This window comes from Doryrhamphus excisus, linkage group LG11 (assembly GCF_037039965.1).
Source record: "Doryrhamphus excisus strain RoL-2023G ecotype Guam linkage group LG11, RoL_Dexc_Guam_v1.1, whole genome shotgun sequence".
Lineage (NCBI taxonomy): Eukaryota > Metazoa > Chordata > Actinopteri > Syngnathiformes > Syngnathidae > Doryrhamphus > Doryrhamphus excisus.
The window spans coordinates 9,453,078-9,464,655 of record NC_136367.1 but is presented as its reverse complement, the minus strand read 5'-3'; the positions used below and the strand labels follow the sequence as shown (position 1 = coordinate 9,464,655).

At 45.7% G+C, this 11,578-nt stretch overlaps 1 long non-coding RNA gene across 1 annotated transcript; it reads right to left on the bottom strand.

The window, feature by feature from the left end:
* Window positions 1-8,578: 8,578 nt before the first annotated feature.
* LOC131113253 (uncharacterized) lies at window positions 8,579-9,917 on the bottom strand. Its single transcript, XR_013629434.1, has 3 exons — window positions 9,286-9,917; window positions 9,087-9,174; window positions 8,579-8,721 (listed from the first exon to the last, which is right to left on the bottom strand). It is a non-coding gene; the product is annotated as an uncharacterized LOC131113253 (long non-coding RNA).
* Window positions 9,918-11,578: the final 1,661 nt, after the last annotated feature.

The following is an 11,578-nucleotide window of genomic DNA, read 5'->3' as shown; positions in this document are numbered from 1 at the left end:
GTTGAAGATCGGAATGAACGGAGCTAGCTTAATTCAATGAGCGCACACGCGAGCGGTCTGTCAGCACAGGAAGTGTCGGCACCGGGACGTGGGGAGTCACCTGAAAGAGCACTTGCAATTTTTAAACTAATAGCGACCCCGTCTTCCTTCAAATACGCTGGGTGTTGTTTTTTTAATGTCACCGCCATACTGTTGTGCGTAAGCTAACTTTAGCTATTTTCGCTAGCCACCAAATTGCTCAGCTAACATGGTTCGTTGGGCGAATATACTTTAACAGGTAACGGACCATCGAACCGGAAAAGTTAAGCTTCTTTCTTCTTTCTTTCTTTCTCTCTGTGTGTACGCCGTGTTTTGCTTAGTTTTACGTTGTTTTTGTAACATGACGTGATGTCGATATGCTCCGATGGGAAGCTCTTGTGGGAACAGCCGAGCTACTTCCGGAGCTCATTACAAATGTAATACAAGAGTATTCAGGATTCGTTTTCTACCGCTCACCCTCACGAAGGTCGCGGGGGGTGCTGGAGTCTAATTAGAATTAAATTTGCATGTTTTTGGAATGTGGGAGGAAACCAGAGTACCCGGAGAAAACCCACGCATGCATGGGGAGAACATGCAAACTCCACACAGAGATGGGCAACAGTATTCAATAAAATTATTTATTAATGGTTTCATATACAAAATATTAATTCGAATTATGAATTACTGCATGTTTTCCTGTAATTATATTTGGAGATATAATTAATGCCAATGTGCATTTTTGGCAGGCGAGTGATTAGCGTGCAGACCTCACAGCTAAAAGATGCCAGTTCAATTCCACCCTCAGCCATCTCTGTGTGGAGTTTGCATGTTCTCCCTGTGCATGCGTGGGTTTTCTCCGGGTACTACGGTTTCCTCCCACATTCCAAAAACATGCTAGGTTAATTAGCCACTCCAAATTGTCCATAGGTATTAAATTTGTACGTTACCTGCAACAGTCATCATTCCACCTGTCTCATTCACAGTTCTCTGTTCACATCATACAGCTAACATTTATCTTGTCTGACTCTCCCTCCTATTTATTACTCATCCTTTCCTCCAGTCTTTCTCAAAGGAGCTGTACGTATGTACGAAATTCACATCAAGTAAACAAAATATCGCACAATATGTCTGTCATCAGAGACTAAGAAACCATGTTAATTTGAAATAAAGATCTGACAACAAGCCTTCTGTAGGTGCACAGCGCACAGACACAATGTCAGGGCGGTGAAAGTGAAACAATAACCAGCACAGAACCCGAGTGACATGACCTCTGCTTTTAGTTACTGTGACTGAGAGTAAGAAGCAAAATACCCGTCCATCCTACCTGCTTAAGCTACACAAGCCTGAATAGATATCACTGTGACAACAGATACTGCCGCTTCATTTCTGCTGCTAGTTGCAATACAGATTTTTTTTTTATTTCACTCCAGCAACAGCCACAATAGCCACAATCTTACATACAGCCCCTTGAACAGTTTTTGTTTTTTCTTCCTTAGTTTTCTGTGCCTCAATCTCTCACATCCTTTGCACACCGCACCACAATATCCAGTTATATTCATGCGCCTGGCAAGATTTTAGGTCTGAGTTTTTTTTGCTGACATCACTACTTTCAAACTTCCCTCTCATGTAATTTCTATTGAAATGTTTGACACTTAAGATTTTCCAGTGAATCAATTTTTGTTGGTGAGGTTTACCTGTCCTAAGTATAGAAGTTCATGTGTTGATGTTTCCATAAGTGTCAGAATGTCATCAAAATGTAATTCTTTGTGCATTTGAGCCACATGCTGCATCCATTTCAGCCATATACTCATATGCTCATGTTGATGTACCCTGAGGTTCTATATTTCAAATAGAGATTTCTCAGACTCTGTTAGTAGATATTTTATATTTTTGTCAAAGGAGACAGACATGTTTACTGCATTTTTTTCATGGTTTGTTTCATATTGTTCAACAAGAGGTTCCCGCACACTGTGTGGCTCTCATTCATTACTTTATTTAGGTAACGTTTCGGTCCGTTTGACCTTCATCAGACATATTAGGTCTAGCATAATAGGTCTACCTTCATCAGACATAATAGGTCTACCTTCATCAGACATAATAGGTCTACCTTCATCAGACATATTAGGTCTAGCTAACATTTCTGATGAAGGTCAAACAGACTGAAAGGCTACCTAAATAAACTAATGAATGAGAGCGACACAGTGTGCGGGAACCTCTTTTTGAACACTTTGTTGGCTACACCTGCTTCCTACGCACCTGTGTATCTTCAGGTGTGCTGAAACTCTGCATTCACTCTTGTTTCATATATTGACAGGAAGTACTGAAGTGGATTAAAGAGAAAATACATTTTAGATACTCATATTTTCTATATTTGATAGTCCATTATGACATTAAAGACATCAAGTAAATATAGCATATTTGTTTTGTTCAACAATAATCTCATTTTCTACTTGCTGAGATTGTAGTTTTGGAACACCATTACTGTATATATACGTATATATATATATATGTGTGTGTGTGTTTACTTCTGTCACGCCGCGGAGAGGGTAGGACCCAAAAGAGGCACGTAGGCAGGAGTAGGTTTGCAATTAAAAGGTCTTTTATTGCCTCCTCAAGAAAGCAGGATGGTGACAACAAAAAACTATGGTGCAAAAATGAGAAACAGAAAAGGCACCACGAAAAAGACTAGCAAGATAATCCTAAGCTAACTTCTTAGTGCAGGTAGGGAGCAGCTACCTGGCTGGCAGGAAGGCGTCGGGCCAGGAGACTTGGCACCACAATGTGGTGGTGGAAAAGGCGGCAGAAGGTTCAGGTCCAACAAACAAGTGGCATGCGTCCACGAGGAACTACGACGCCTTCCTGCTGCCACAGGTGTGCCTAAATGGTAGGTGGTGATTGAGAACACCTGTGGCTGGCCAGGTAGCTCCTCCCATCAGGGTGAACTGGGGCCTGAGGGGGGAGAGAGAGCGAGAGAGAGAGCATGAGTGGCAGGCAAGTGCAAATAGAGACGAAACCAGTAGGCTGCTCCAGGAGCATTAAGATGGTGTCACGCAGTGGCGTGACAACTTCCATTTCTACAGAATTACGTGGGCACCAGTGTCTCCCTTTAAAGGTGGAATATTATGTGTGCAGGTTTGTGTAGTAATTGATGAGCAAAAAAAAGAGAAATTGTGTAATATATAATTTCAATAATTTCAACAAATTTACAAACACCAGTGAAAAAATTTACAAAAATACACATTTTACATTTTGGGGGAGGCACTTGTCTCCTTTTCGCCAGTTTGTGTCAGGGCAAGACGTGGGAAGGAGGACCCAAAGGCAGAATTGGCAGGCACGACACGAGGTAAGGTTCTACACGAGGGTGAGGGTCGGTACACAGGAAGTCAGTCCAATGAGGCAAAGGTATCCAAGAGCGGCAGGCAGAAGGAGATGTCGAAAGGCAGGCGAGGGTCGAAAACCAGGCGAGACGATCACAAGGAATGCTAGGACGAGACATGGGAGTACAACGAACTTGCACCAGACAGGAGGGATCAGAGGCAATATATAGCCAGCAGGAAATCAGGTGATGAGGGACACCTGAGCACAATCAGGCAGGAGGCGGGGTCTCCACGGAGAAGGCGGGGTAGGCAATGGCAGGCATGACAGAACCCCTCCCTCAATGGCCGGCTCCTGACGGCCCAGGAACCTCAGGGTGAGCTTCATGAAAGTCTTTGATGAGGGAGGGATCCAAAATGAACCGGGAGGGTACCCATTGGCGTTCCTCAGGTCCATACCCCTCCCAGTCGACGAGATACTGCCAACCTCGACCCCGCCGTCGAGCAGCCAGCAGTTTCCTGACTGTGTAAACCGGACCTCCCTCCATGATTCGGGCGGGCGGTGGGTGGCTGGCTGGTGGGACCAGGGTGCTGGTTTTCGCAGGCTTGATCTGGCTCACATGAAAGGATGGGTGGGTTCGCATGGACCTAGGTAGCTTCAGACGGACTGAGACAGGATTAATGACTTTGGAGATTGGAAATGGGCCAACGAACCTGGGGGCAAGCTTCTTAGACTCCACTCTCAGGGGAAGGGTCTTGGAGGATAACCAAACTCTTTGACCCACAGTATAGGCAGGAGCAGGAATTCTTTTCCGGTCCGCCGCCCCCTTGTAGATCTCGGACTGCCTTTGAAGGTTCTTGCGAGCCCTCTGCCAAACTCTCTTGATTCGCCCCACCAAGGCCAAGGCGGAGGGCACGACGGAATCCTTGACGAGCGAGGGGAACAGGGAGGGTTGGTGACCAAATACCACGTGATGCGGAGACATACCGGTGGATGCACTAGGCAAGGTGTTGTGGGCCAACTCCACCCACAAGAGCTGTTTAGCCCAAGAAGAGGGATTTTGTGATGCGAGGCATCGCAACTTTGTCTCCAGCACCTGGTTGATCCTCTCTGCCTGTCCATTAGACTGGGGGTGAAATCCAGATGAGAGACTAACTGTGGATCCCAGCAAGCCACAAAATTCCTTCCAAAACAAGGAGACAAATTGAGGACCACGATCGGACACTATGTCCTGCGGGAAACCAAAAATGCAGAATATGTTGTTCAGCAGTGCCTCGGCCGTTTCTTTGGCCGAGGGAATTTTACCAAAAGGAATGAACTTTGACATCTTGGAGAATCTGTCCACGACTGTGAGTACCACCGTCTTCTCCTCTGATGGGGGCAGTCCACAAACGAAATCCAACGAGATATGGGACCAGGGCCGGTGGGGAATAGACAAGGGTCTGAGTTCTCCCATGGGTTTCTGTGGTGAAGATTTGTTAGCCGCACAGACAGGACAGGCAGAGACATATTCAGACACATCCTTTGCCATGTTGGGCCACCAAAAGCGTTGCTGGGTTACAAACATGGTCTTTTTCACCCCCGGGTGACATGAGGTCTTATTGGTATGAGCCCAATGAATGACCGGACCCCTCATGGCTTCCACAACATACAATTTATCTGGAGGGCAGTTTGGGGGCCGAGGCACTTCAAGTCCTGCCTCCCTGACCTTATCTTCTATCGCCCATTGCAAGGCAGAGACAAAGCATGAATTAGGTAAGATGGTTGCGATCTCAGGTTCCTTTTCCGATGGGAAAAAAACTCGGGACAAAGCATCAGGCTTGGTGTTCTTGGAACCAGGACGGTAAGACAAGGTAAAATTGAAACGGCTGAAGAACAGTGACCACCTAGCCTGTCGAGAATTTAATCTCTTGGCGGATTTGAGGTACTCCAGATTTTTGTGGTCAGTCCATACCTGGAATGGCAGCGTAGACCCCTCCAGCCAGTGTCTCCATTCTTCGAGAGCCGTCTTGACTGCCAATAATTCACGATCCCCGATGTCATAATTGCACTCTGCTGAAGACAATTTTTTTGACAGAAAGGCACATGGATGCAGTTTACCGTCCTTAGCACCGATCTGGGACAGGACGGCTCCGACTCCAATATCTGATGCATCCACTTCGACCACGAACTGCAGATGGGGATCAGGGATGGCAAGCACCGGGGCTGTGGTGAACCTATCCTTCAGTTTCACAAAAGCTTCCTCACACTCAGAAGTCCAGTGGAATGGTTTGTAAGGAGACGTGAGAGCATGGAGAGGAGAGGCTACCGAGCTAAAGTTTCTGATATATTTACGATAAAAATTTGCAAATCCCAGAAATCTTTGAACATCCTTACGAGACGAAGGAGTGGGCCACTCTGCAACAGCAGAGACTTTTCCTGGATCCATCCTCACCTTCCCCTCGGACAGAATAAACCCTAAAAATGATACCGAAGACTGGTGAAAGTCACATTTTTCAGCCTTAACAAATAGGTGGTTGTCCAGGAGTCTTTGCAGCACCTTCCTGACATGCTGCACATGAGTAGGTTCATCGCGAGAAAAAATCAGAATGTCATCGAGATAAACAAACACAAAAATATTTAACATGTCCCTCAAAACGTCATTGACAAGGCCCTGAAACACTGCTGGGGCATTGGTCAGTCCAAAGGGCATCACCAAGTACTCATAATGTCCTGTTGGGGTGTTGAAGGCTGTTTTCCATTCGTCCCCCTCTCGTATCCTGACAAGATGATAAGCATTACGCAAATCGAGCTTGGTAAAGATCTTAGCTCCTTCCAGGAGCTCAGTGGCGGTGGCAATGAGGGGCAGGGGGTACCGGTTCTTGATGGAGATGTCGTTAAGTCCTCTGTAGTCTATGCATGGCCGAAGGGTTTTGTCTTTCTTCTCTACGAAGAAGAAACCAGCCCCCGCAGGAGATGAGGAAGGCCTGATAATCCCTGCTGCAAGTGACTCCTGAATGTATTCCTCCATCGCACGGCGTTCAGGAGGGGACAAGGAAAAGAGTCTTCCCCGTGGGGGTGTGGTTCCTGGCAACAGGTCAATAGCACAGTCGTGGACCCGGTGCGGGGGTAGTGACTTGGCCTTGACTTTACTGAAGACAGCTGCTAAATCATGGTAACACTCTGGAACAGAGGATAAATTGACCTCCCCTTGTTGTTCCATCACTGTTTTGGCGCTCACCAAACAGTTGTCCTGACAGCCAGACCCCCAAGAGACGATCTGGCCAGAAGCCCAATCGAAGTGGGGGTTATGCTGCTTTAACCAAGGGTGCCCTAATATAACTTCATGATCAGAGCTAGAGAATACATGGAGACTTAGTCTTTCTGTATGATTGTCGGGAAAAGAAATCTTGACCGGATGAGTTCTGTGACTAATTTTGCCCAGAGAACTTCCGTCCACCGCCTTCACCGTTAGGGGGTGTCGTAGAGGGCACAGGCGAAGCTTTAGTTTCCTGGCGAGAGAAGTACTAATGAGATTGGCATCTGACCCAGAGTCTACAAATACTGGCACCATGATGGACGTATGTTGAGAGCAAAATTGTACCAAAGGTTTGTAGAGAGCAGGATTGCTGATAATGACATTAAGACTCACCGAGCCATGTCCCAGGTTGCTTGTTTTGCCCATTTTGACCCCACAATTAGCCACTAGATGTCCCCCTTGACCACAATAAAAGCACCTGCCCTCACTTCGGCGGCGGGTCCTTTCTTCTGGAGACAGGCGGGTTAGTCCCAGTTGCATGGGTTCGTCAGCAGAGGGCGCAGCAAGTGGCACGGCGATAGGGGTGGGCCGGACATTGTTGACGTGCCCTAGGTTGCCACCCCAGTGTGTGGTGGAATCTCGCCCGCGCGACCTGCTCTCCTCTTCGTGATCATGAAGGCGCTTCTCAATCATGACGGCCAAGGCGATGAGTTCATCAATTGTTCCTGGCAGTTTCAAAGGGATCATTTGTTTACGGATGTGGGGGGACAGTCCAAGAAAAAATGCGTCTAACAACGCGGGGGCGTTCCAGTCGCTGTTTGCCGCGAGAGCGCGAAATTCGACAGCGTAGTCGGTGACACGCTGACGCCCCTGACGTAGCTGGAGAAGGGAGCGAGCTGCTTCTCTGCCGGACGGCTGGCGTTGGAACACTTGCTCCAGTGCCTTGGAGAATGCTGCGTAGGACGCGCACACAGCGGACCGACGGCTCCATTCCGTGGTGGCCCACGCTCCTGCTCTGCCCGTGAGGTGGGAGATCACAAAAGCCACCCGGGCACGTTCTGACGTGAATGCGGGGGCTTGAAGTTCGAAATGGAGTTCACACTTGGTCAAAAAAGGGCGTACGTCGCCCGACTCGCCAGAGAACCACTCCGGCCGTGACAACTGTGGACACGTGGCGGCCGGCGAGGCGGAAGTCAGGACCGGAGGAGGGAGCGAAGCCGCTGCTGGATCCGCTGGAGCCGCGGGTTGAGCGGCGGGTTGAAGAGCCAATAGCAGGGAGTTAAGCTGGGAGCCTAGATTCCCAGCCATGGCGTCCTGTCGCTCCGACAGAGATTGCAACGCTGTGCCTAGAGCGGCAAGCTGTTCCTCTTGCTGGCTCTGGCGCTGTCCTTGCGTCCGGAGTGCCTGTCGAACAGACTCCAACTCCGCTGGGTCCATGATGGCAAGTTCGTTCTGTCAGGGCAAGACGTGGGAAGGAGGACCCAAAGGCAGAATTGGCAGGCACGACACGAGGTAAGGTTCTACACGAGGGTGAGGGTCGGTACACAGGAAGTCAGTCCAATGAGGCAAAGGTATCCAAGAGCGGCAGGCAGAAGGAGATGTCGAAAGGCAGGCGAGGGTCGAAAACCAGGCGAGACGATCACAAGGAATGCTAGGACGAGACATGGGAGTACAACGAACTTGCACCAGACAGGAGGGATCAGAGGCAATATATAGCCAGCAGGAAATCAGGTGATGAGGGACACCTGAGCACAATCAGGCAGGAGGCGGGGTCTCCACGGAGAAGGCGGGGTAGGCAATGGCAGGCATGACAGTTTGGGTGCCACTTTCTTTTTTTTCTGTATATTGAAAACATCACAACAACTTTAGTGATACACACAAATCCACATTAATAGGTCAGAAATTAAAAACAATAAATTTATGCATGAACTTTCTCACCATCTACAACAAAAAGACACCTCAGCTCTTAGTAGAGCTTGTTGGAGACCAAATTTATATTTGGCAATTTCAGCCCTTTGTCTCCTGCTCTCAAGTTCCTCCCATTCCTTCTGCTCCATCTCCCTGGTCACATAGGCCATAATGTCATGGCTCACCTCCACACATTGTTGATTTAATTCAACCCTGGGCACACTGCGGTCTCTGTATGAATACTGCACAAATACAATAAAAATTAGATTATTTGCAATACTAGACGCTATCATTAATGACAGTGTTTTAAATAGCTTATTACAACCTTTACCTGAAGACATTAACAAATGAGCATGATACTTAACTGTGTAACAGTACATTGTTTGCAATTGGTGACTGTGACAACATTTTTGTAGGATTCATACATTACTACAATTTGTACACATGCAAAAATGGTACATGCTCATTTCATTCAAGTGACATCGTATTTAGCTCTTATATAATACCACGATCTTGTTATGCAATATAAATAACATTGTTTCTTATTTTTATCATGTAAACAGTCAATACAATACAAACATTTACGACTGCAATTACAAATACTTACACTCAACACCTGGCACTGGCTCCTGATGGAGTCCACCTCGGGGTCATCGATGTGGATAAACCTTGCAGGAGACGAGAAATGTGCCATTCTATAAAGAAATACATCACATGTTATATACCCACATTTGCTCAAACATTACTTGCATCTGTGTTCATTTGAGACATACAATAATTAGAAAGGAAAATAATCAAGTACTTACTTCGCAGCAGTAATATCAATGTAACTGTCTCGACAGTATGACAAAATGTCCATTTATAGACTGTCGGGTGTCTTTGCTGCAACGGACGGCCTGCACAGGTGTTTCATTCTGAGATTCCAACAGATGATCAAAGGGCCATGAATGCATCGTTTGAACCTTCAAACAACGCCAGAATCAAATACAACAGTTTGCCGCTGTGCCATGCCCACATGTGGAGCATCCAATAATACATGACAACTGTCCAGTGTCCAAGAATTCCACGCCCATCACATCGTCGTAGAGTCACGTATAAAAGAGGTAATTTGATCATTTTTTTTCCTACCTCTGTCCATCACCGTGAACGCAGCTGAAAGGTAAGCGCTTTCCTATTTTTCCCCATATTTTGACCATGAATGCAATTCATGTTGAAGTAAATGTGGACATCGTCACATCTTATCCATCTCTTTTTGTTTCTAGAATGGCAAACTCTTCTTCACCGGCGAAATCGCTCACAGCCACAAACCCTCAGGTGCAAGCTCTGAGAACCAAATGCCGGCTGATGTGTGTAAGTATTTCTGTGATTTTACTTTTCAATATCATTATTATTCTGAAGCTAGACTATATTTTATTGTTTCTATAGTTTTACGTTTCAATAATATAGTAATAATAATAATATAATATATAATATAATAACAATAACATTTGATATTGTAAATGTGGATCTCCATGTACACTTCATTTTGTCATAAAACATTGCGTAGCATGTTACCATGCGTTACTATCAATGACTGTTAATAATATGTTTCTGTTTTGTCAGTACTCGTCCCAGGACCAGTGTGTGTCCCGCGAGGACCTATTTTCGCAAAGCTGCGTGCTGGCCGAGACTTTTCGCTGCCAGACAGGTCAAAGGGAAACAACGAAGGGCTGAACAATTAAAACAAAAAAAAACACCATCGACCAACTAAAAGAAGCCTTGGCAGAGGCCAAGCAACGAGTTGACGCAGCGGAGGGGAAAGAACGAAATGGTGAGATATTTCATATTTAATAGATGACATTTTATGTATTGTGTTGATGTTGCAATATTGTCATTTTATGTGTAATAAAACATATGATTCTGATGATATTTAAGTGATTGATGGATTGATTCATGCAATGGTTGTTCCAGCGTTTCACCAGTAGATGTGACTCATCTGTTATTTCATCAATTCTCCTATAAACAGACATGCGGGACTCTGAGACTCAGACGGACGACGAAACGACAACAGGAAGACAGCGAAGATGTCCCGAAAAACCCTGTCCGGAGAAGAGACCAAGGCAGAAATAACCCCCCCCCCCATTCCAAAAACATGCTAGGTTAATTGGCCACAGGTATGAATGTGTGTGAATGGTTGTTTGTCTGTATGTATATGCCCCCGCGACCCTTGTGAGGATAAACAGGAAAAAAGTTTATTGAATGATAAATCATAGGTTTGTGCATTTTGTATTTGTTCACTTTGATGGTTATTTCTATTTTACATAATTAAACTTTTTTATTTTGTTTGTACATGACTTTGTTTAAATGTTTTTAGCTTGCATCCATCATCAGATATTCCACAACATGTTGGTTAATTTGACAAACCCAGTCTTCTTTCTGTTTGACACATGTAATAAGGTTTAAGTATAATTTTTTTTGCTGGGTTGGGTCACCCTCCAGTCTTTAACTGTCTGTGTACATAGACTGTATAGCGCCACCAACTGGTGAACATGTATATCTGCCTCGAGAGTGCTTGAGCCCGCTCATCACTGCTTGCAGTTTTAATTAGTAAATTGTTGTTGTTATGCTGCATACTTTGGACTGTTGAATTTTTGGAACTAGGATGGTTATTGTTGAATTTTTGTATGTTACGTAATTAAACATTTTTTTTTGTTCGTACACGACTTTGTTTACATCCATCATCTGGTATTCCACAACATGTTGGTTAATTTGGCAAAGCCGGTCTTTATTCATTTTGACATACGTAATAAGGAGACTTAAAGTAGACTTTACAAAACAAAACACACCAACAAATACATTGTTCAGACATCTCACTTTGCATATGAACTTCACCCATGAAGTACTCGTGGGTGTTAAAAAACACTGAGAGAACCTGAATATGCCCATTTGCTGGAAAGGGATGTTTCCGGTAAAGACATTACTCATTATAGGACCCACAACAAAGTCTCAGGAAGCTGCTGGAGCGATCCACATCGCTTGGTGAATTCCGCGCCGAGCGCCTCTGTTTTTTTCTACCGGACACACCTCCGTCCGAGCGCCCGTCGACTCGCGTGCCCGTCA